This window comes from Serinus canaria, chromosome 9 (genome assembly GCF_022539315.1).
Source record: "Serinus canaria isolate serCan28SL12 chromosome 9, serCan2020, whole genome shotgun sequence".
Lineage (NCBI taxonomy): Eukaryota > Metazoa > Chordata > Aves > Passeriformes > Fringillidae > Serinus > Serinus canaria.
Genome location: NC_066323.1, coordinates 6,182,035 through 6,207,666, shown reverse-complemented (window position 1 = coordinate 6,207,666; position 25,632 = coordinate 6,182,035). Strand labels below are relative to the sequence as shown.

General features: G+C 45.9%; 1 long non-coding RNA gene across 2 annotated transcripts in view; it reads left to right on the top strand.

The window, feature by feature from the left end:
• LOC108961908 (uncharacterized) overlaps positions 1–25,632 on the top strand; it is a 138,626-nt gene that overhangs the window by 55,224 nt on the left and 57,770 nt on the right. The window contains exon 3 of one of the 2 annotated variants that reach the window (XR_001990320.3): positions 11,918–12,063. The exons of the other annotated variant lie outside the window; for it this stretch is intronic. This is a non-coding gene — a long non-coding RNA (uncharacterized LOC108961908). The remainder of the gene's footprint in view (positions 1–11,917; positions 12,064–25,632) is intronic. 2 annotated transcript variants of the gene reach the window in all.

Below are 25,632 nucleotides of genomic sequence, written 5' to 3'. Positions count from 1 at the left end.
TCCACAACCACTTCTTTACAGCTCGAATCTTTTCCATCATAATTTACATTTCATACCTGTTTTCCCAAATCTTCAAAGTCAGACGAGCAAATCCTTCTTTTAGCAAGGCTGTGATGAAAGGCACTGACTCACAGGAATAACCAGAGTGCAGGATTTGGCTTAACTTCTTGGCTTGATGCTGATTTAACATTTCATAGATCTTTTTTAGGTGTTTCCCATTGTCATGGCAACTCTAATCAAAACCCTTTCCATGAATAGCCCTGTCAATTGCAGTACAAGCTCCTGGCTGACTACAACCTGCAGCTCTGCTCCAGTGTGGTTTCACAAGCTGCTCTTGCTTGACCTTTCATCTCCTGGCTTTCCCCAGATCCCTTATTGCTCAAGCCAGAAATATATCTTTTGTTTTGCAAGAAAGCTTTAAAAATCTTTATAAGTGATCTTTATAACAGCCAGATCTTGCAGCTGACTCCAAGGAGGGAGTTGCCTCAGGAGGGATTACAGGCTATAATAAGCACCTCTCCTACACAACAGAGCATGGACCCCAGTAAATCCCTGTGAGCACTGGCTCTGGCAGAGCCTTGAACTCTGCACCTGCCCAAAACTGCCCTATACCACAGAGAAATGAGCTCATCTCTAGGGAGGGGATGGGCTTGGTAAAGGGATCCCACTTGGGAGCCACAAATCCATCAGCAGGATTCCCTGAGAGTGCCATGGTGGAGAAAAGAGACACCACCTGTGTCCCCAAAGTCTCACATCGCCCTCCTTGCCCAGCTCTGGAGCAGCAGGGTGGGGAATCCAGACTGTTAGGTTTGGCTTTTTCTATCTGATTTTGTTCCTAAGGTGTTTGAACAGCGCCATGGGAAATTACATCACTGTGGAAATCAATAGGAGTTTGCCCTTGGATTTCTATGGGGCCAGGATTTCACCAGCTCCCTCTAAGGTATCATTCTTTCCAGGAGCTGAAAGAGTTTATCAGAAATAATGCACATTTTGCATGTACATCTTGTCTGAAGTCAGTATCACTCTCAGGCATGGAAAACAAAGCAAAGAGAGGTGTAATGTCATGCTTTAAGGTCAGTCCATCCCCAACCCCAGGAACACAAAAGAGGTCTCTGGAGTTTCCACTCCCATGTGGCAGCCACTGCTACAATTCATTAGTTTAAGTACTTCCAAAAAAAAAAAAAAAAAATTAAAAAGAAAAAAAAAAAAACAGGTAGGAAGGAAGGAAGAATAGAAATTACAGGGATAAAACCCCTTCTTTATGTATACATATATATTATAGCTATTCTATATATATAGTTTTGTCTCGTCTTGTACCTTCAACCCTGCTTTAAATAAAAGCTCACAGACTTGTCGGTTTCCATCAGGCAAAAATTATTATTCGGCTTTAGAAAGAACATCTTGCCAAGTGTTGCAGTTCAAAAATAAGGAAAACAGCTCTGCCAAAATGCAGCAAATGTGATTACACAAAGCCAAGAAGACCATAATTAGATCATTACCATGGAAACAACCTAATTACATGTGTAATGCAGCAAGGTCTGAGCTGCGCATCCCAATGTGTTTTGCTATTGTCTAGCAGGGCCACAGCACTGCCATTTGCCTCGTGTTATTAAGCCACCTTGATCATTTTGGATCGGGTTTTCTTGGAATCAGTCCCCCTCCCCACCATGCAAAGGATTAAACTGTGCATGAAATGAGTGGAGAGAGACTGCCCGAGGCTCAGACAGGATCCTGCCTGCGCCACCACGGGCATGGGCAGCCACCACTGGAGAGAAACTCCCCTGCAGCAAGATCTGGAGCTCCCCAGGTAACAGCCACATGTACCAGTTGACATTTAATCATGAGTGCAGCCCTGGACAAGAAAGCTGAGCTTCCCAGGGACTTGCTGAGGGATGCTGCCTCCCTCTGCCTTGTATTAATTTCTCCATTGCTGCAGTAATTCACCTCTGGGACAGTGCCCTGTGGAGATGGCAGGGACTGGCCAGGCAAAGATGCCCACCAGGTGTCTGTGTAGTGATCCACGTGTTGCTTTCTTGCATAACTGGGCTATTTTTTGGAAATGGGGGCTAAGCAGAGCTGGGTTGTGATATTGTCTCAGTGGTGGAAACCAAATCACTCCTGGAGGACAGTGTCATGGATCATCTCTAGGCAGACAAAATGGGGCAAGGTCAAAGAACATGTTTGAGCTTGGAGGATCAAAGCAGAATTGTGAATAAACTGTGTGTAATCCAAAACAGCTTCAGAGAGGAAAGCCAGGCCTGTACATACATGGCTTCATGCCTTGCAGCATAAAATTAGATACACAGGGAGAGACTGGGGAGTCCTCAGTGAACCTCTGCTGTTATGTCCATGAGCCCAGAGCCCAGTGCTGCTGAATCCTGTGGTTGTAGTAAATATGACCTGCAGGGTGGATACACAAAATGATGGCAAGCCCAGCCACCCCCTTCCATGCACACAGGATTCGTGTGCCCGTTCTCAGTCAGGCTGGCCTCACTCAGCAGGAAGGGAAGAGGATGGCTCATTAGCTGAGGGGCAGAGTAACAAGGCAAAAGCCAATGGGACTGTCTGGCAAAGCTACTGCTTCTGCTAATTAATGAGGAGAGGTGGTTGCTGGGCCAGCTGCAGATGTTGCTGCAAATTATGCCATTGCTATCCCTGCCAGCGAGCTCTCGCTGCAGCTCACACATCTCCAGGTGTTCTTGCCACAACAATAGTCCCTGCTGTTCATTTTGTCTCCTTACAGGGAAAATAAAATACTTCCTTTTGGTGGGGAGAAATGCTCATTTTGAAGAGTTTATCAAGCCCAGACTACACTCCTTTAATTTCTGTCCCATTTTCCTTCCTCAAACTCTCTTCATTTTCCATTCAAATTGCTTTCCAGACCACAGAATAAGGCTGGAGAGAAACACCCTGAGTGATGCCAATTTCCTGCTCAGTTTTCCAGCCAGCAACACCAGGAGGATGTCTTGAGGGAGCTGCTGACCCCTCTTCCCACCCAAGCTCTGTCCCTGTCTCCCATGGGGTCATTGGCAATGCAGACCAGGCTGGTACTGGCTCTGGCTCTGATCAGGCTGTTTGTCCCCCACACATCTATTATACAGACTCATGGAAGTTCACTGGGTAAAACCTGACGTTCAACTTTTGCACAAAGTCAGCAGAATGAAAGAAAAAGAAGGAGAAGCCCAACCCCCACGGCATTCTCCAGCTTTGCTCCGTATGCAAAACCTGTCTGTGCAGTTCTGCTGAGCCTTGATGCCCTACTTTCATCCCTCACATAGCTCAACTAAAAATACACTGAGATTTCCAGCAAGGTCCCTGCTGTGCAGTGTCTGAATTGCTGCAGCCCCAGCCCCAGCCATGCCTGCACCATGCTGTGCTCCCAGCACAGTTTATACCAAGCCTGGGCATCACACAGGATGAGAAAAAAACAGCAATCTTGAGAAAATCAATACCCCTCCTCCCCCCCAGCTCCAGAAAAATGTCCTGATGTGGTGTTGCAAGGGCAAAATTGAAGGAGGAGATGAGATAACTTAAGATCTCCTCACCACTATTGCTACTATTAGTGGTGTTTGTAACAGAGTGGTACCAACAAAACCCTGCTGGTATCGAGGGTGGGTTAGAGCAGCAACATCTGGAGCTCTGAAACAGCCATGAAAATAAAACCATGGCCAAAACTACTCATACTTGCTTTATGTGCTTAAACTGAAAAGAGGCTATCACTCTATTTTTTGGTCCGATTTGTGCAGTCCTGAGGAAGCAGGATAAATAAAAGTTTATAGAAACCAGTTTTAAAAACAATGGGATCTAATGGTGATTATCTGTGTTGAAGATAGGGTCAACGCACTTTTCTGCCCTGAAAAAAGTAACTGAATTTTAGCAGCTGGTTTCTCAAGTTATCCTGAACAATGGGGTTTTCTGACAAGACTGTGGTTATCTTAGAGGGCTTCAGCTTGAAATTCACTTCAGCTGTCTTCTGCCTCATTTTCTGCTGCGAAAGGAGGAAAATGGAAATTATTTCATGACACATATGGATTATTTGCAAATAAGGATGTACCTGGGCCTAATTTATTTGAGGAATGGCCATTACTGCTGTGACAAGTCAGCTGTTTCCTCATGCAGAGCATTAACCTCACAGATTCTTTGCATGGGGATGTTCTCTGGTTGTGAGATTTCATCATTTGCAATACCTGGGATGTGACCCCAAATGTCCCAGCCGTGGGAATGTTAACCTGATAATCCTGTGAAATATGGCTTTTGACTCCTGCTGGGGGCACAAATCTCACATGGAGCCACTGCCCACAGCAGGACAGGGGACAAAGGAGCTTCCCTGCCCCCAGAGAGGTGCCCAGGTCCTTGTTTAAGGAGAGGAATCAGGCTCTGAAGGAAAGCCTGATGGAGAGTGCACTTCCCAGGGCAACACCCTCTGTGGCAGAAAACACCTATGATGCCATTCTTTGGCAGACTAAATTATGAGTAAAATACTTGTAAAAGCCATGAAGGCGCACACATTTAATTTAGACTTCAGGATGCTGTTGCTTTTTTTTCTATTAAATATTAATTCCCTTTAAAAGAGTACTTTTGAGCTGTTTTGAGAACATAACTGGTAATCTAATGCCATCTAATTAATTAAGAATTTCATATTCATATGTATTAACAGTCTGCTATTATTGCCGAGGACATTTCATTGGTATTTAAATACATTGAAGCAAACATGAATTGCATTTAAATGGCAATGATCCATCCAGCTTCCTGGAAAGGCATGGCTGGGAGATAAAGTCTGACTTTGCCTCCTGGACCTCCATGTCCTGACACTACACTGAGACAGCTCAACTTGGATTTCACCCCATAAGTTGAGAAATGACAAGGAAACAACAGAGTTTCTCCCAAAACACAGCATAGACAGGGTACTTTGTGAGCCCACGGGTGGCAAACACAGCCTGATCAGTCACTGACACCCTCATTACCAGCACCACCTCTCTTTTCTGCTATGCTGCCCTTTCTCACCTGCCTGGTTGAGTCTTTTGACATGCATTTTATTGGAGATGTTGACAGGAGCCCTGTAACATCCAGAGTCACAGATCTGGTGGGAGGTGAAGATCTGAGCCTCTTTGTCCCCTGAGTCCAGCTCCCATCAAGCTGAGATGGGTACCTTTGGTGCATCCCTGTCTTCTTATGTCCCCAAGGCTGTGTTAGACAGCTGGAGAGAGAAAGGGTGCAGAAAGGAGATGGGCTGTGGGGGTTTAACCACAAGAGATGCATCAGGGGGATGTGCTCTCCTTTAAGAACTATCTCAGCTGTTTCCATTTCCAGGATGAGTTCCCAGCACTTATGTATTACTCTTACACTTGTCTAATACAGCTCACATCGATTTTTCCCCCTTACTCTCTGCTGACTGCACAGTCTGAAACACCAAAGACCTTAAAGTCAAGGTCAAGTTTTTATTCCCTGAGTAAACAAGCTGTGGAGAAGGGGAAAGAGAGAGCAAGCACTCATACTAAAAGATAGAAAGCCATTGAACAAATATATTCCTACTAAAAAACCTCTCCAAGGAAGAAGGTGTACAAAAGATTAATTCTTTCAGTCTGCAAATTCTGCAGAAAATAAAATCCTTACTCCTGAGAAATAAATGTTAAGAGCAGGCCAGTGTGCACGTGATCAAAACAAAGCCATTCTCTAATGCCTGAAATCAAACATGACGTTCAGCACTGTAGCGTGTATCTTGTAGTCAAGGTACAATGAAGAATTAAAAATTGATTCCATCTTGCTAGCCAAGAAGCTTTTCTTTTGCCCATGCACTTTTATTCATCATTGTATCTAAGCATTGATCCCATTACATCAAACGCCCAGTGTTATTTTTGAGCAATTAATGACTCCATCCATTATGTTTGCCCATTTGTAATTAGAAGCAAAGTTAGACAGAAAATGTCTGGCTGCTTATCTGTGATTCATGGACTCCCTTGAGCCTACAAATTTGGCTGGAAACTTGGTTAGAAATAATTTTGGCCAACGACGTTTGGATGATTCTTGCTTGTCTTGAGCTGAAGTACAATGAGTTCAAGCGTGCTGGGGCTCCTGCTTTGGGTTTCTGCCAGAGAGAGAAATGGGTCAGTACAAAAACAACAATGCAGCAAGGTGGAGGTACAGGAGCTGCCTCACTGGGACAGACCTGGGTCCCATTCAGACCCAGTGCTGGCACAAAGAGCATCCCATGCACAAGTAGGGCTGGACGCAATCCTTGTCAGCCTCAGCCCTGTCTCTCGAAGATTGATTCAAAGCCTGATGCTTAATGCTCTTTCTGATTTTCATTATGCTTTGTCTGATATTTTTCATTAGAATGAGTTAATATTTATCTGGTAATAATTGCAAGCTGATGCTCCAGCTCTGTTTGGAAACAGAGGGTCCCAGCTGGAGCTGACAGCCCAGGTTTGGGACAAAACAAATTATCTTATGCAATTTAGTTTAGCTGTTTTCAATGCTAATATAATTAAATGAGACAAATTCTATAAGGAGAGGTAATATATTTTATTAGAACAAACTGGTGGTTTGGGGGAAAAAAGCAGGTATGTTTTCAGGCACACAAACTCTTTTTCAGGCTTATATGCCAAAAAGCCTATCAGTGTATCAGCTCAACAAATGATATTACTTTTCTGTATAAATAGGGCTTCAGTCATATCCTTAGATGATAACAGCAACAATAACATTGCTAACATAATTAAAAGCAGTTGGGGATGACTGAATGCCATTTCACATCAGCATTGGACATGAAGTTTCCCAAGAATAGCAGGGTGGAGCCATGCTGCAGACACAAAAATATTTGTACTTCTCTCTTTATCTTCACTCTGCAATTCTGATTTTACTCACACCAGTGTAAATGGAAGCCACGGCAGTGATCCCCTTTGGATTTTGCATGTGTTTCAGAGCAGCCTCACAACCTTGTATCTCTAATGCAGAGGATAAAAGTAGGTCATCCATTTCCTCCACCATCCTGCTCTCTCAGTAGCATTAAGCAGAAAGAACAGTTTGTGCACATTTTAGCTGGCATCACCATCACCGTGTTCCATCAAATTATGACCCTTCAGTCCCACCATTGGAGCGACTCCCAGAAAACAGCAATAATGGAAATAAGGCAATAATGGAAATTATGCAAAAAAAGAGAAATCCTCCTAAGGTGAAAAAGGGATTGACAATAAGCCAGCTTAGCTTTCACTGATGTTGTTTATTTTCTTATTATGTTTTTAAAGCAAATTTTCCCCAGACACCTCACAACTGACTTCACAGACACAAATAGAAACAATTTGTATGTCGCAGTGAATCTTAAAAGAAGCAAATCAAGACTTGTGAGAATGGAGTCAAGAAAGGCAAGATAAGAAGCAGAGAATGATTAAACAAAATAATTTTGGAAATTTAGATATTAGAATTTGTTCTCTGGGTGAGAGCAAAGCATGCCATCAAAGAGGAAGACTGTAAAGGAGTTTTTGCACATGGGATTAGGGGAGGTGTGGAAAAAGCATCTTCCATAGAGAGGAGACCATAAGATGTGCAACAAAGGGGCTGGAGGTTTATGAAAGCTGGAGGGGAGAAAAGAAGAAAAGACAAAAACAGGGAGAGAACTGAGGCCATGTGTGGAGGAGCACCTGTCTGCTGGCTGGGATTCGGGTGATGCTGTGCCACATCCAGCACCGGGCTCTGCTCCTTTTTGTCCCCAGGAGCCACCAGGGTGCCTTGGCTGCAGTAAACAGCTGCTGCAGGTGTCTCCCATGCAGCACTTTTTCTTATTTCCCCTTTTTTAAAATACAGTTTCCAAGCCTGCACTTTTGAGTCACCAGAGAAAATTGCAAGCTCCACCAGTGTGGGAGAGAGCGCGCTGCTGACATGCGCAGAAATGCTCCAGAACGCCCTAAATGAGCACTGCCAATGTTTATTTCTAAACATCAGAGAACCAGGGAAATAGAGTAGCACTTTGACTGTTTTGATTTGGAAACATTTGTGCAGATTCAACACTTGTCTGCAGCACCCTTCTGGGATGAAACCACATAGGTACAGCAAGTGCCAAAAGTGCAGACACAGAATTTGGAGGGGAAATTCCAAAACTCTGTGTAATTTTGAAGAAAAGCCATTTAAAAGAAGTCTGATAAGGCAGAAAATTTGTATTTCAGATAGCTCACTCCCTCTGTAACCATAACTCTCCCAGGGATCTCATGCCTTTGTTTTGTCTTAACAAAAAGCCAGTAAAAGAGTCACGTTTAGAACTATTTAACTATTTTTGACCTAACTGCATTTTAGTTATTACCTACTAAATGCCACTGCAGGCCATGAAAATAATTTTAAATCAGTTTTTATTTACATATCAATCCATATTTAATAATAGCTACCTTCATGTTTAAGGGAGGTAACATAGAACGAGGTTCCTGGTGATTCTTATTTCTAATCATATAGTCAAGTGTAAAAGCAGATTTGCCTAATGGAAGGCCTAGAAGTGAAATAAAAAATGTATGAAGATCAGAAATAATAACCATAACTGTTAACATTCTGTTATTAATCATTAATTTTCATTACCACTATGGGTCATAATTATTATGTAGCCACAATAAACACATTGGCCTTGCCATATCCAGGGTGTGATGACAAGGGGTTTTCTGCCTCTTCAACACAGTTTGCAAAGGTGCAAGGAACATTTTGGATGTTCACCCACTGCCTGCCAGTCTCCAAACCCACCCTGACTCTGCTAAGAGCAGCAGCAGCACTGCTGTGCACGTATCTTCTGCATCTATTTCCCCCTCCCTTGCTGGAACCTGGGTAATATTCATTCCTCAGTGCTGTGATCACAGTGGAAGGCCCAAACTCACCCTTTTGCCCTGAAACATAATTCAGTGGGATATTATTTCATAAAAAAAAATATGGCTGGTGTATTTTTGTTTCACATGAAAAAGACTGGGATTCAATAATGCAGACATGGTCTCACGGGAATGAAATCCCTGCTTATATTTGGCCATGTAAATTTAATTTTTGTTAACCCTGAAGTGGAAGGAGAACTCAGTATATTTAACAGGAGTGACTGGCAGAGCTGTCTGCACTGAAGACCACAGTACAGTTGCCTTGGGCTGAAAATAATAATAGAACTGGAAATTATTTTTGAATTGTGATGTCTTGGAGAAAGACTTTTTAAAAGCAGCTATGCATACTCTGAGTCACTGCAGCAAGGCCACCGAGCCCTGTGCTGCAGATTTATCACTGCTCCATTCCAGCCACTGAGAGTTAATCTGCCCCTGGAATTATAGGAAACAGAGACAGGTCGGAGGCAAGGGGAATATACTAAAATATGGAGAAAGGAAGGCTCTGGGGACACCTCATTGTGGCTTCCTCAGGACTTAAAGCTAATAAAAAAGAGGGAGAGCAACTTTTAACATGGAGAGAGAGTGATTTGAGCCTTAATGGTCTTAAACTAAAAGAGAGAGATTGAGATTAGATGTTAGGAAGAAATTCTTTTCTGTGGGATGGTGAGATGGTGGGATGGCAGCACAAGCTGCCCAGAACAGTTGTGGATGCTCCATCCCTGAAGCGTCCAAGGGCAGGTTGGATGGGGCTTGGAGCAGCCTGGGAGAGTGGAAGGTGCCCATGCTCATGGCAGAGGGAAGGGACAAGGTGATCTTTTAAAGATCATCTTCCAACCCAAACCATCTATGATTTTATGAAAACAGAAGAAAATGGCACTAACAATGCACAGTGAATGAATCAGAATTTTCTAATCCCAGTGCTGGGCAGGGCACTGAAATGCATCTTGATTTGCTGCTCACTGGTGTAGTTCATGCATCCCTTTCCTCCTGCTGAGTCTAGAAACAGGTAAAGGCTCTGATGTCTTGAAGAGCATGAGAACCACCTGAAGGAAATGACAGTTTGTTAGGAATGGCTCACAATCCTGATTCTTGCAGCAAAATCCTAAAGAGCTGCAGGGAGGGAGGCAAAAAGTAGTGGATGTGTTTCTGGGGCAGCAGGATCCAGGTACCCCATCATGACATTGTTGTTGTGTCTGGTGTCCAGATAGGCTCTGGGCAAAAGAACTTTTAAACCAGTCAGATGAGGAGGCCAAGGCCCAGAAAGAGTGAGAGTGAAGAGGTGTTGAAAGCCCAGCTGCAGTCCTGGCCCTGCTCCATGGGTCGGGATACGCTTCCAGTGATGCTCACACTGCCACAACAGGGACGTGTGAGTGCTGCAGGCAGCTCACAGCCCTCTCCCACAAAGCTGTCCTGTCTGTGAGCATAATAAACCCCAAATTCATCTGCTGCTAATGAAGAGACTTCAGAATAAGATGCCCCACGGCCTTGAGTGGCTTCAGGTGTCTTGGGGAGCTGCAGCATCTGAAGAGCTCCACCACAGGAGATGTCCCTGGCTCTGCAGCACAGGGCTCACTCACCACAACATCCTGAGCACAGGGATGTGCCTGATGGCTGAGAGGGTCCCTGCTCTGCAGCAAGCACCACGGGGGAGGAAGGTGAGCTTAAACAGCAGCAAAGCCATGGTCTGGGAGTGCCAGAGGCAGAGCAGAAACTGAGCCAGCCATAAACAGGGCCAGTCCCAGAGCCCTGGGCTGTTTGATTAAGGCTATTTTTGGAATCGAAACTCACGGGTGGGAAGGCAAGCAGAAAGCAGATAAATCAGCCTTTAAAAGCCACACAGCCACGTTGGTGAACCCTCTCAGCCATTTCAGGTGGTGAGGAGCGGGGGACACAACAAATCCCTCTTTGTTCTGTGTGCCCGATCGGGAGATAAGACACAGGCAAGGGTTCACTCTGCTGCTAAACCATGGGGTTGTTCATTAACCTGCTTGGCTAAATAAAGCCCTGATAAGGGCTGAGCCCTGATGGGGGCAAACCCAGGTGCAGTGGGGCCTGAAGATGACCATGGGGTGGGCAGGAATGTCCATGTCCTGTGCCAGGGCCACCGAGTCACCGATGGTCACACACACCCAGGGTGCCACCATGCTCTGGGGCACAGAAAAAGCTCCATTTCAGCAACCTCCTTTTTGCACAGCAAAACCAGGGATGTTGAGGAAAGGCAGAAATATACTGTTGGATGAAGGCATTGCTTCCTTTTAGCAGCTGGAGATGAGACAGGAGTGAAAACAGTGAGAAAAGTAGATGAATATGGATTTTTTAGATTGGTCGTCAAATCCAAAAAAGGGAGAAAATGAGTAAACTCAAGTATTTTCCTCAACAGGAAGAGAGATGATAGTTTTTTATTATATAATTCTGATTTAAAAAATCCTTCCCTAAAATTTAGGTCAGTTTTTAAACAACAAAGCTTGTTTCCAAACGAAAAGTCAAAATATTTTGTTTTGATGATGTTGAAACAAAATGTCTCCATATCTCCAAACCATTTCTTTCTGACATGTCAGAATGAAACATTTGTACACTTTCTAATTTTTTTCTCAAATACCGTTGGTTCCTGCATTTTTCAGTGAACTTATCCATTCAGGGAATGTCACTCAACTCTAAAAATTACCATACATATAGAGCTACCTCTGTTACCACATTATGTCTCATGCAAGCGTGCCAAATGTGAATTCCTCACGAGGGAGCTGGTTAGACTTCAAAGCTGACCCATAAAGCCTGAGGAGGCACAGTGCCAATTAAAAGGGTCAAAATGTTCCTCAACTTTCCTTCAACCCTCCCCAGGGTCCCAGGCTGCAGGTCAGTGCTGTGAGCCACAAGCAGGTGGGTTGTCTTGCTGTCTTTGAAGAGCACATGTTTGGGGGTCAAAGCAAAGCTCACACCCCCTCATGTGTGCTCAGATTAGTGCTGTAATTCTCATTAAAGCAGCCTGTCTACATCAGAGGTTCTGGGAAATGCATTTGATGGATCATTGTAGGGACCCTGTTGATCTGAAGGTATCTAAAAACCTCTCTGCTGGCTTCTTGCAGGGAGGTTTTGTGGGATCTAGCCATAAAATCATGGACACACCTGGAAATCTGTGAGTCCTCCAGAGCCAGAAATGTTGTGTAAGGAACCATGAGACAGAAACATCCCTCTACACAGCCCTGAGGAAGGAGCCCCCCCAGGAAGGCTGGTAGGTTGCTGCAATGCTTGGGGTGACTCTTCTCATCTCATTTGTTTTCACAAAGCATCTCCTAGCCTTCCTCTGGGGGTCTGCTCATCAGCTCCCTGGTTAAATATTATTAGACTGGGGGTGTTGCATGATTCTCCTGGTGTCTGGGTGGGTGAGAGAAGCCCAGGTCCTGGGGGTGGTGGGGTTTTATGGACAGTGGCAGCCTCTGAGGTGCCAAACCCTTCTCAGCACATCCGTCTGAGGCTGCAGCTGGCACACACCAGCGTTTCATTAGCTCCCACTGATTTAAATAAAAGCCCCTCTTTGTTGCTAATCACTCCATTCAGGGTTGGAAAGTCCACAGAACCAAAAATATACCCAGTTAGTCAGCAGGTTTGTGAATATTTTGAGCTAGTGTAGGTCAAAAGTCAATTTGCCAGCATTATCTTGATTATCCTATGGAAGTCTTCACTCAAAAATAGTCTCCAAAAGTGCAAGTTTAGCAAAACTTGGAGCTGGAATCATTAGAAAACATTAAACGTACTCACCAAGCTGAATCCACATGAGGGCAGTTACTGTGTAATAGACAGATGCTTTTAACTAACCTTTAATGTTTTGGTGCTTATTCACATCCAGGAGCAATATAATAGGTGTAAGGTTAGAATAAAAAATAATAACTTCCTAAAATCATAATGCAGGGGTTTTATATTCAGATCTACCCAGTGAATGCAGAATCACAGAATTATAGAATCACAGGATGGCCTGGGTTGGAAGGAACCTTTAAAATTACCTTGTTCCAACTTCCCTGCTGTGGACAGGGACAACTTCCACTAGACCAGGTGGCTCAGAGCTGCATCCAGGGATGGGGCATGTGCATTTATCATTTTTTAAAATAAAGCACAGGTTAAAACAATCTACAGGGGTTGCTGGTGTCAGGACAGCTGGCAAGCATGGTACATGGGGAGAGTTTTTCGGGAATCTGTTTCTCCAGGGTTATTTTCTTGGTCACCCTTAGTGGTCAGGGGTGCAGGGGATGCCAGGGCTGGGAGCACAGACTCCCTGTGTTCTCTGTGCAGTGTGACTTCTGGCTGTGGAAGGCACCAAAACGATGCTCCAGCTTTCCTTATCTGCCTGCATGCACACACAGACAATTTGTACACCTTCATCTCGTTCTGCCATGCTCCATTACAGTGATTTATGTGCTGTCTGTCATCTGGAGCACTGGAGGAACACAAGTGAGGGAAGAGCAATAAACAAATAATCATCAGCAGAGATAACACAGCAATGAGTCCACAAATGCTACCCCCAAACAGGCAGCAGTGTTAAACCCCCAAGGAAAGGAGTTTTAGGGGGGCTCTTAGTTCTCCAGAGAAGGGCAAAAGAGGGAGCCTTTGGCAGGGGGTTAAATCCTATGGAGGAGTGATCCAGCATTGTGTTCCTTGGAGGGCACAGGCAACACCAGGATGGATTGGCTGTGGACATGGAAAAAGAAATCTGATATTGTGAAATGGAAAAAGGAGAGCTCCTGATGGGGGAGGTAAAGAGGGAGATGGATAGTGGCACAAGGGTGGGTTGGGCTGCAGTGCTGAATGTGGTGTGAGCACTGAATCCCCCTGCCCAGCCAGGCAGGCAGAACAGGTGCTGTGTGTGCCACAGAGCTGGTGAGGCCAAAAAATATTCATCCCTTGTACCCTTGTGACCATGCCTTTGATTGCTGCTTGTCACCTCAGGGCTCTTTGTCACAGCCAAAGCCCAGCACTGCCCTGGAGGCTTTGCCAGGGCTGCAAGAGTGTGACATTCCCAGGTCTGTGACAGCTGTGCAGGGAGACAGGTTTGGGAAAGAGTTTGGCCTGGAAAGGACAGCAGAGATGGCACCACCATCCTGTCCATGTGAAAGCTCTCCTGGCCCTTGCTGGGATTCCTGGGGGGTTCTGTGCAGGGCTGGGAGCTAGACTGGGAGATGATCCTTGTGGGACCCTCCCATCCCAGGACATTCCATGACTCTCTCTGCACAGCTTGTGTCACAGAACCACTGGCACTACAGCCCTGTGGGGCTGAACAGGGGTCTCTTGCTCAGCACCCAGCATCCCTGCATGATTAGAGAAGAGCTGGGGCCCTTTCAGATGGTAGTGGATGGTAAATTTTTCCCTTCGTTTGTTATTCGTAATGAATAATGAATTATTCTCATAACATTTACTATGCTGTTCATTTATTATACAGGACAGGGAAATGTTTAGAGCTAATTATTGCTAGGAAGGCTCTGCACTTGCAAAATATGTGACTTTTGCATATTTTTATATCTGTGCTTCAAGTGGGGGAAGGGCTGTTTTTCTGTTTTGGCAGGGCTCAGAGCCAGGCATTGCTGGAGAAGCCAGAGAGCCAAGTCCTGGGGAGGAGATGGCCTCCTGAATGGGGAGAGGTTGAGGACACTGTTTGTTGTGCTCTAAGCACTGTATTGGGAGACTTAAATGAGTAATATCCTTAACAGTGGCCTGCCATGGGCTGTAAATTGTCAGTTGTCAAAAGTAACTGTGCTGTGCTGCTGCTCACCCACAGATTTATCCTGGCCATTTACAGTTGGTAAATAATTGATCCATTATTTTGAAAAATGCTTTTAAGGAGACCTGAGCCTCATGTCCATCTCCCCTCCCCTGGGTGCAGCACTCTGCTGGCTCCCCAGGGCCAGCTGTGTCCATGTCCTGCCCGTGCACAGAAGGGTCACTGTCCTGGTTTGCCTTGAGTGTCCAGCCACAAGAAGAAGAGCTGGCAGAAATGTTGCAGTGTCCCCTAAGGTTATCCCTGTTTGTTGCTTCCAGCTTGAAAGGGATGCACCCATGCCTGTGCCTTTCCAAGTCCTGTGTGCCAGCTTGTGGGTCCAACCCCCAGCTGGAGGGAGCTGGCAGAGATACCACTGACCTTGGTGGGGCAATGTACGTTTACAGCAGGAGACAAGCTAGTTTGTGCTGTCTAATATGCTCCTTATCTTCATTATGTGCCTAATATCAATGTCCCCTTGTGGCTTCTGGAGATACCCTTACATATCTCTGGATAACTGTTACCAGAGCTAAGCCAGTGAGAGGTTTATAAACCCATGGGGAAAGATAGTTCAACACCATGTTTCTGAATAATTGATTATCACACGCTTCAGTATAAAACTGATCTTCAGTGATACCCTTTTGGCTGTGCCTCATCATCCCTTTTTGTTTTATTTTCATTCCCCAGCAGAAATCTCTCTCCACCAGCTGCCTTTGTAACCTCGTAAGAGCATTGTGAGCTGCCAGTAAATGATCTTTTATTTTATTTTTCATCCTTGTAGTGGTAAATTATTGTGTCAGCACAGAGATGATGCAGGTGACTAACCTCATAAAATGTAGTAAATGATTAATAAAATCTCAAATAACAATAGCTCCATGGGCAGATCATAACTCGCCTCTCAAGCAGCCCCATGCCTTTAGAGGATACAGGCTGATTGCTCTGTGGGTGAGATTTTTTTTTTTTTGCCATGAGACAACAGAGAAATGCCAACCTAGAAACAGTTTGTGAGCACGGAGGAGAGAGACACCACACCCTGATTTTCAGGTGCAGGGACCCCCCCTGCACTGAGCAGTGTCAGCACAAGCTGGGGTCCCACAGGCAGCTGCTGTGCTCTGGTGCCACAGCTGGACACAGGGACACCAGGGGCACATGCTTCAGGGCAGGGGGACCCCTGTGGCCATGGTAGGATGCTCACACCTGTGGTGATGGAGGGAGCCTCTGCTAAACCATAGCCATGATCCCAGAGACACAGAACAGCTGCTCCAGAGTCTGCTCCAAGGGGCTTTTAAAATTATTTTTCTCTTCAGACAGGGAAATTTACTTTTGGTAAGGTTAAATCAGCCCCTTTGATGGAAAGGCTGCTGGGCTGAAGCCCACTCTCGGCAGGTTTTAGAGGGGATGAGGGTTTGGCATGCAGTGACAAAAGTGGTCCTCACTCACTCAGACATTTCTGGAACAAAACAACTGTCCAGAGGCAAATAAGTGCTAAAGAGGATAAATCCCTTCAGATAAGCCTGGCCTGGATCCTGCCTGCCCTTCCCAGTGGGAAGCTGAGCCCCCAGCCAGCAGGACTGGGAAAGGTGTGCACATGAAGGCACTTTCTGTTCATGTTTAGTTTTACAGGACCCACAAAACTCAGAGCTGCAGAGGCTGTGCCTCAGCTGCAGCCCCATCACTTTGGCACTTTGCTCCACACAGAATCCTTGCAGCACACAAAAAAATGCCTTTCTTGAAGCAGCTCTTTATTCCCTGAAGGCACAATATGGGACAGAGACCTCAGAGAAAGGGAGACAAAATGTACTTTTCCATGAGACTCCAACTATTAATATTCCAGTATTGGCCATGCACTTGTAGAGCTGTAATGAGAACATCCTCTTATGTGCTGTTTCCAGGATTTATGCACAACAAGCAATACATAAATATCAATTAATGAAGCAACTATAAAAAAATTAATTAAAACATGAAAGGATAGAAAAGCCCCCTAAAAAGGAACGACATGTTCACAAACCCCTCCCTCCTGCTCAGAGGAAAGCTCTCAATTCCAGAGGAAGGAAACCATTAATTTTTTTTTAATTGCACAATACTTTTAAATTAATTTCCATAAGCACCACAATGGAAACAGCAAGTGGGGGAGGGAAAATCAAAGATTTCAGGCTTAAATTAGGACTTGATAGTTGTCTCTCCTGCTGGTTCTGATCCAACCCCCCCTCTATCCCTTAATTTCCCTGTGGTGGCAGAGGTGCAGACAGCAAGGAGCAGCCTGGCTGGGGTCATCCATGAAGTCCTTAGTGTCAGGGCTTAACTAATGGCACCTAAACCTATAAACCTAAAGCTATAACCATTAATGCATTAATTAGCCTGAATTAAAATTAAAAACTATTAAAGAAGACAGCTGAAGGTGAAACCCCCACATTCACGGTGAGGTTGCTTTTTTTTTCCTGTGCAGTGTTCCAGCCAGAATCTGGACAAGGTTTGTTGGTAGAAAGTGGCAGCTGAGTTGACCCTGGCTCCAGCACAGCCATGGGATTCTCTCCATTGGCCATCCCAGGGTGTAGCTCATCCTGCTGGAAAGAAACATGGAACAAAACAGGGAAATGGGCAAGGAGCACCTCATGGGCCAGCCAGGCAGAGAGCCATGGACTGTGCTTGGCAGGCACTGTGGGCAGGCTGGAAAACCTTTTGCAACCTGCTCACCCCCAGATGACATCTGTGACTATTTTCCTTTTTTCCATGTCACAGTGATTGTCCCTTTGGGTCCCACAGAGTTCTGGTGCCAAGGAGCTGCCAGTGGCAGGCACTGGACTTGGAGAGCATTGGTTGCAAACTATAAAAGACTCTGATCCTATTTTTCCTCAGGCTTTTCCAGCTGAGAGCCAGGGATATCTATTCATTTCAGTGGAGAAAAAGTGGATCAGTGTGACTGCCTTTTATAGAAAAATAAATGGAAAATAGGGCAACTCAGCAGTGCTTTTCCTGCTTTTCCAAGAAGTGCCCAAGTGCTCTGCATCCATGGAGGGGGTGAGCACACCAGCACTAGGATAAATAAACTGCAGCAGTGCCTGCTGCACACATCAGTGCCCTACAGAGACACTGGCTCAGGGATGCACAGCCAGTGTCTCACACACAAGCACCTCCTGTTATCCAGGCACTGCCAGGGCTGGACCCCCATCAACACCACCAACCATGATAACATTTTCCTTTGCCAGCACCCAGAGCTGAGGTTCCAGAGTGTTTTCCTTCAGGCAGTTGACTTTGTGTGCAGCTGGAGGTTTGCCCAGCTTGGTTTGAACCAGCACTTCAGGAACTGATCAACGCTGCTCCCGCCCAGCAGCTCATTGTGCTTAGCAAAGAGCAGAACTTCATCTGACCTACCAAATACAGGGTATTTTACAGCATCTGCCTCAGAGCTGGATGAACAGATGCAGATTTTCTACAAATCACTGTGCATGTGAGGCCAGGTGTCAGGAAGGAGCTGCTGAAGGCACCAACCTCCAGGCCATGCCTTGTCCCCTGCTGTCCCCTCTCAGGAAAGGTCACCCCTGCCTTCCAAACACTCTCCCTCCTCAGTCAGGAGCTGCTCCTTTGAGTTATTTTGCCTTCTTCATTTATCAAAAATGTCATCCATTAGCTGTAATGGGTAAAAATAATATTTTGCACATGTCTGGGGTTGCCTCCTGGGAGCTCCCCACAAGCAGTATGAAATCAGCTCTTCCAGTGAGCTGGGCAGGTCGGTGCCTATGTTAATGTGTCTGTATTCCCACAGAAGGCTGAGGAGGATGATCAGAATTTACAGCCACGCAGCAGGGGAGCCAGTCACGACCTGGGCAAGGCAGTGGTGGGGTCAGGAGCAGAGCTCAAGGTTACCAGAGTCCCCAGCCTAAAGGAGGGTCTAGCCTAGGACAAGGAGCCCCAGATAATGCTGTAGCAGAGTGGTCTCAGCCTTTGGCTTTATTATGCCCAGACCACATTGACTTGCCCTTCTCCCTTCTTTCCACCCTTCCAGCACTACCTGGAGCTGTGCTAACAGCAGCTGGTTCATCACTTCCCTCCATGCTGGGGAAGGGGTTCTGCCCAGGGTCACTTCTGAGCATCCCAGTGGTGATCAGTGAGCATCACCACGGCTCTGCCTTGACCAGGGAACTCGATGCCTTTGCTGCCTGCAACTCCACCTGGCATCAGCTCCCACAGCAGGACAGAGCAGGGCACACAGCCCGTTTCCTCATTTAACAGAACTTGTTAATTTTTCTCTTTTATAACCTGCATCATTATCAGCAGCAAATTACTGCTATCGATAACTCATTAGCAAATAAAATGAAAGACAACGCTGCCGACATCTGTATGAAACCATGTCTGAGTGGCTCTGGCTCCTGCTTATTGGCCTTTTAGTATTCATTAGGGCTGGTAAACGGTGTGTGTTTAAAATGCTGATCTCTGCAGCATGTGCTGAACTCTCAATCTGCATTAGCTGAGGCAGCGGCTCGTACCAGCTCTGCTGCCTAACCAACTTGATTTATCATCGTTTCCTAAGCCCTGTTTATGAGGCTGTTTTGTTTGTAATGACTTAATATTTTTTTCACATGGGAGAATTTATCAACATCTGTGCATCACATTGTGTCGGGTGTCCTGGTGGCCTTGGTTGCAGTTGTGGAGCAGAGCTGGGGCAGAGCAGCTCTGCTGGGAATCCTGGGGCTGCTTCCCAAATGACAGCTAATTTAAAAGGTGGTGCTTCCTCAGGCCATTTGTATCAAAAGAAGGAAAAGCCGATTATCATTTCCTCTCCTGCCCTTTCTCTGTCTCGCTGAGGAAAAGGAGTGCAGGGTTTGGGAGCTCCCTGCCATGGGCTGCCAGCCAGGCCAGGAGGCAGAAAAAAAGATGGGTTGGACGTCTGTGCTGTAGGAGGGATGTTGTTCTGACATTGACTCTGTCCTCTCCAGCAGGCTTGACCCTGACCAGATAAGATGCTCTGTGCTGTTCTGTTCCTTATCTCTAAAGGCTGCAGCCCCGTGACATCAAAGATACACAGAACTGCTCCTTAGCACAATTACCCACAACATTTTCAGCTGGTGCCCTCAAAACCTGGCTCACAGTCTGCCAAAACATGACTTCAGATACTTTGTGCACAAAGACTGGGCATCTTACACCACCTTAATGAGATTCTCAAGCATCTTCCAGTGGCCTCTGGATCTCCCCTGGTCTCCCTTTTGCAAACCAAGGCAGCTCCTGAGAAGGAATCCCCTTATAGAGAAAATGTCTCTATGCATTTCAGCCTTTGTTGGTTGGGGGATTTTTATAGTCAGCTAAATAAATATAAATATTTTAAAGCGAAATATTCAAACATTAGAAGCTTTCTCTGATATGGGATTGCATCCAGCTTTACTAGAAATATATGTGGTTTCCTACTTACCTGTCTCTGAGGGTGGAAGGTGGACATCAGTGTCTCCAGAGTGGCTGGGATGGAAAGGTAATTGTGAAACACTTGGAGCTTAGGGCACACAAGCCCTTGTGGGCCTTGCTATGGCTTTGGGAGCTCAGATATGAACCCAAACTGCTCAACTCCCCACCATGATTCACTGTTAGGAAATTTTCCACTTCCTGGGAAATTTCTTTGGCTGAACCACAGACAAAAATGAAAGAAAATGACTATTCTTCTGACTTGGAAAAAATTAGTATTTGATGTTTCTATTCAAAGGCCAATAGACCCACATGAAAAAGCCACCTCTGAGCTACACAGAGCAGCAACAGGAGGAACTGGGAACCAGGGTGCTGCTCATCCAATCTCAGGTCTCCTTGTGCAGCAGAGCAGTGCTTCAGCAGTGGTAGCAGTAGTCCTCTTGTAAACACACTTCACTGGCTCACACAGCACATTTGATTCCAATTTGCTTATTCCTGGAATCTGGCATATAACTTCTCATCCACAGCATCTGTGGAAATTTTTATTAGAAGGGGAAAAGCAGTGGAAAAGATCCACCAGTGCTGGATTTGGTTTCTGGCTTGGCCATTAACTCAGCCAGCATTGTGCAAACAGCCACAGGGTTATCTGACTTCATGCATGAAGACTTGCTGTCATGAGGGGCTGGGGCAGCAGTGCAGGACTTTGGGGGAACATCTCCCTGTCTCTCCATCTCTCTGCATCTAAAATATCTCTAAGAATACTTCTCTCCCAAGGTTGAGCTGACTTTTATGGCTTTACTTGGAAATCTTGAAGGGGGTGTGCTATTAAAGCACAGAGAATGATTGTTAACTGATGGAGAGGTATTTTAATGAAATATGCTGGCAAAGTTCCCTTTACTATTCAATGCCAGTGTTAATTAGGCTGCCTGAAGAGCAGCATATCTTGCCTTTCTGAGTGAATGGCTGAGAAATAACCAGAGCTGCTTCCCCCAGTGCATTTGTTGCTGGGTCATCCTTTTTTCTTGCCGTCTCTCCTTCATCTCCTCCCCAGAAAATTCAGTGCCAGCTCAAAAGCTGAAGCAATGCACAGCATTCCTCTCCTGAGTTTCTCACTGCTGGGAAGCCTTTCTCTGTGTGATCCAAAGAGCCCACATTCCCCTTGTGCAACCAGCCCCAGGAACTCAGCCAACACTGATTCCCCAAAGCTGTCACTGGGCACAAACACTTCTTGGTAGCTGTGCTTTCTTATCCCACCCAGGATAAATGGTGTGGGGGTGGAAAGGGAATCAGAAGAGATGCAGAGATGTGGTTTTGACCATGATGAGTTTCTTGGAAAGCATCAGCAGCAGTGGACACAAAGCAGAGCTGGACTCTGGGACCATCATCTTAGTGTGGGGAGATCCTCCCCCCCTCACCCTGGGCAGGGACCTTCTTTGTGAGGTTTGGGTTTGTTGCACTCCAGTGAAATTGGTTTTGGTTGCAGAAAGTAGGAGGAAGCAGGGATTGCTCACAAGGGCTGATGACCACACTGGCCACAAGTGGTCGAGTTCTCTCCAGCCCCTGAAGCAGGAAGCTGCAGCAAGATCTCCCCACAAGCCTGTTTCCAGATAGCATTTCCTTGTGAGTGACCTTTTGTGCTGGAATTGGGCCAAAATGTGCTCTGCTGAGAGGACCATTCCCTGAGCTGTCCTCATCCAGAGGCAACGAGTCCTCACAGCCAAAGACTGCTGTGGACTGAGAAGGTCCCTTTGCAACCTGGCCAAATGTTCCTGTGTGACAGTCACATCCTCAGCACCAGCAGGCATTTTCCTTCAGATAGTTTTTTCCCCAGATCTGCACAAGGAGGTGACTTTGGAGTTCCAGTTTGTCCTCCTGAGACCTTCAGGCTAGCCACAAATTCTGGATATGGGCTGGTGTCTTCTTTGCTCATGCCAGTCCTGCTGGGTGCCACAGAGAAGTCAGAACCAGAACTTTGTTTTGTGGCCATCTCTAGCAGTTACCACACCTCCCGGCATGGGAAATAGGTTGGCAATTCCCCCTGTGTTCACTGAGCCCCTGCCACTGTGCCATGTGAATGAGAAGCCAAAACAAATCCTAAAACCCCTGTAAGAAGAGATTGGTGCAGGAAGATCCACTTGTGCAAGCCGGTGCTACCTTCGAGGAACAGAGTGAAAGCCAGCCAAAGACACCATCTGTTTGGAGTGGAATGTGTAAATTTACATCTATTTCTGAGCTCCTGCGTCGTGAAACTGGAAATGTCTCAGCTGCAGCATGCACAGGACATGGAACAGCCTGGAGATGCACTTGGTGTTTGAGCCCAGGACATGGGGAGAGCCTGCTCATGCTGAAATTAAACGAGGTGAGGCTGTAGCAGGCAGCAGGAACCACTGCAGAACTTCTGTGTCTCCCAGAGCCTCTGCAAAGCTCCCTCAAAGAATTCACCAGGCCTTGTCAAGTAACACTTGATGAGCCAGTTTCCCACATTATGTATCTGGCATTTCCAGTGCCTTTTCCCCAAAAATAGTTGGATTTCTGTTTGTGAATCATTCAGATTTGCATCAGTTAGAAGCCTGGCTGCACAGTTCTATTTTTTGCTTCTCCTGTTATCTTCCAGCGGTTCACCTCATGCCTCTTTTCCTTCTCTCAGTGCCTGTTCCTCAAACCAAAAGGGTGACTTTTTCATCTCCGACCTCCTTTAAATGTTTTGTAGGAATGCCTGAGTCTCTGGACAGAGATGTTTTCCACCCCAGAAGGCCAGCACCCATGGCACAGCAGGCAGAGGCTCTGCAGATTGCTCTGGGCAGCCCAGAGGGGGATCCCACTTACTGACCATGGGCTGGGACCCCTTGGTTTGGAGAGCAGCACTCAGGGTTAACATGGGCCCTTGGGCTGTGAAATCCCAGCCTCTGGGAGTTACCAGCCCCTGGTATTGGTGTGTATCAGCACAGTGAATGTACAGTGGTCATTCCACAGGGCAGGAATGCCTGTGGGACATTTTCCAGCCCAGAAAGGCCCAAATCCTTGTTGGATTTTCAATGTGCTCCTGTACAACAAACAGTGATAAAGACATGAAAGGAAACTGCCACCAGAGTGTGGAGCATTTCCATGAACCGTTCCAGAAATATTAAATACCATTGGCACAGGATGATTCTGGTGAGGTTTGGAAGTGTGCAAATCCTTGGATTTCGGTGGCCAAGGTGAACGTTTGCTCAGCCATGTTAAAGCCTATTAGCCAAGTTGTGTGTTAGAGAGCTCTGCCTTTCTAATGTAACTTCCCTGCTCATTTGTCTCACAAAACCATTGCACCCTCCCCTCAATTAAAGTTGCATGGAGCCTTCAGCTCTGTCAATGGTGCAATTTGCATTTTCCTTGGCTTGTGAGCCTTGGGGCTTTGTCTTGTGTTATATAGGATATGCTATACAACAATTAGCCTGGAACCAAGACAACATGCGTTTACATGATAATGAGCTATTTTCTTCTTCAAAGCCTGACTCGTGTATTCCAGCCATCTTCCAGTCATTTGGTGTGATTCTAGCCAGTATTTTCAGGAGATTTTGGCCAGCCACACAGCTTTGGGATGGCAGGAATATGGCTGCTATGACCATTTGTTGCCAGTCCTCAAGCTGGCAGGGATGATTTAGAGTAATGTAGGGCAGGAGAATTGTGTCCTTGAATTATCATTTTATGGATGCCTGACATTAGCATTTTGAACTGATGGAAGTTTTATTTTTTTAAAGTAATATATTTTATAGTTTTAATGCACTAGCTGGATGCTGTGAAACACTTTCAGCAGCCTTAGTGTATCCTTGCTGTTTTCTGATTTCACAGGGTTTGGGCTCATTCCTATTTATTAATGCTGCCCCTTGGATAATTACAGCTCCCATCCTCTGTGATCGTCTCTGATCATATTATAATTTCCTTTAATCTTCATATGAAACTTCCTTAGATTCAGGATCCAGAATGAATTTGAGTATTATTGATCAAAATAATGTGCCACATCTTAAAAGAGCCCTTACTACACGGTGTATATTCTTGCAGCTCATTACAGCAGAATCACTTTGAAATGCAGTCTTGTCCTCTTCCCTGTAATGGGAAGAAATGATATAGCCTTGATGATACTATTGTTCCCCCCTTTTGGTGCAGGATTAGCATCAATCAGCTGGACAGCATGATTGATTTCCTAATTAATAAGGCATTTGTATCAGCTTGCATAACCACACAAAGCTTAATGGGTTCCCTACTGTATCTGAAAACGGATTTTGTGTGTGTGTGAATTTACTCCTGCACTTGGAAGCTTTTTAACCAGTGGCAAGGCTAGTTGCAGAATCCTTTACCTAGAGCTCCACAGCGTAGTAAAGGATTTAAAGCATGTTTCACTAATCACCACAACCAGATTTAAAAGCTTATTTTGAATGAAGGCTTTTGTTCCAAGGCTCAAAAACAATAGAGAGGCACAGGAAGAGGAGAATTGATGTCCTTCAAGGTGGGCTCAAAACACAGTTGGTGCAGCAGTGCTCCACCAGGAGTGGGGCCTGCTCAGGGCACTGCCCTGCCCAGCTTAGCATTGCTTTTTAGCATTTTTTGATTTATCCTAAAACAATCCCTTGCCCAGCAAAACGACCCATCCAGCTTTACCCTGAGCTCCGAGAGCTCCCCTAGGAGACTGTGTGTCACCCTGAATGCTGTAGCAGCTGTCACCTCAAAGGGATGCTTGAGCTGGAGAATTCCCAGCCCCCTCAGATCTCCTAAATGTCAGAGATAGTGGTCAGGGCAGGGAAAGGCCACTCAGTAACCTTAACTCTGCCCCATGCCAGGAAAATCTGAGTCCAGCTGCCACAGACACGAGACTGGAGGGTCACAGTGTGACCAGGTGGTGCTGAGGAACTGGGGCATGTCCTTGGTGCATAAATAAGCAGAAAACCAGTGGAGAGCTGTCCCACTTCTAGCACCTATTCTGGGTTATGGCAGCTAATTGCTGTGATGGCATAAATGATTTAGGCTGTGAGAAGCTCCCACCTTGAAGGGCTGTTTGCAGCCAGAGGCATGGCTGCACCTGCAGCAATGCTCCATGCTGGATGCAATTTCCCTGGGAGGATGGGCATAAACCATCAGGCAGAAGCTGAGCAGAGAGGGTGTCCTGTGGGACAGCTGGCTGCAAGAAAAACACTGGCTTGAGAAATTCTCAGCTGATGCACCAGTTTCCTGCACATGTGGCCTTCCTGCACTGCCAGTCCCAGGGGAACAAAGCTGAAATCGATGAGAAGAGCTGGCATCTCCTTCAGTTCAACTTTGATCTGGCTGCACTGAGAAAATGGTTACATTTCCATTTTGCATCACTGTGTCTTTCAACAAAAGGAGAAGAACTGTGGGCCCTGCCCCTGGTATGAATCTCCCCTTGGCTGCACAGTCCCCAGGAGCAAAAAGATGAAACAAAAGCTAAATCTTGCAGGCAACCCAAAGTAAACGAGGTCAGAGATGTTCCATGATTTTAATCTACCCTGTAAATTAAATGCAGTGCAGATGGGAGCATGGTGAAGCTTCTTCACAATCTTTTGCCCTGGCTTACACTTCCCCAGCCCCCTTGCACTAAATTATAAATCGGATGGAGAAAGCCATACATCAGCATGGATTTTGGCCCCCAGCCCTAATACACTGTCTGGAGAA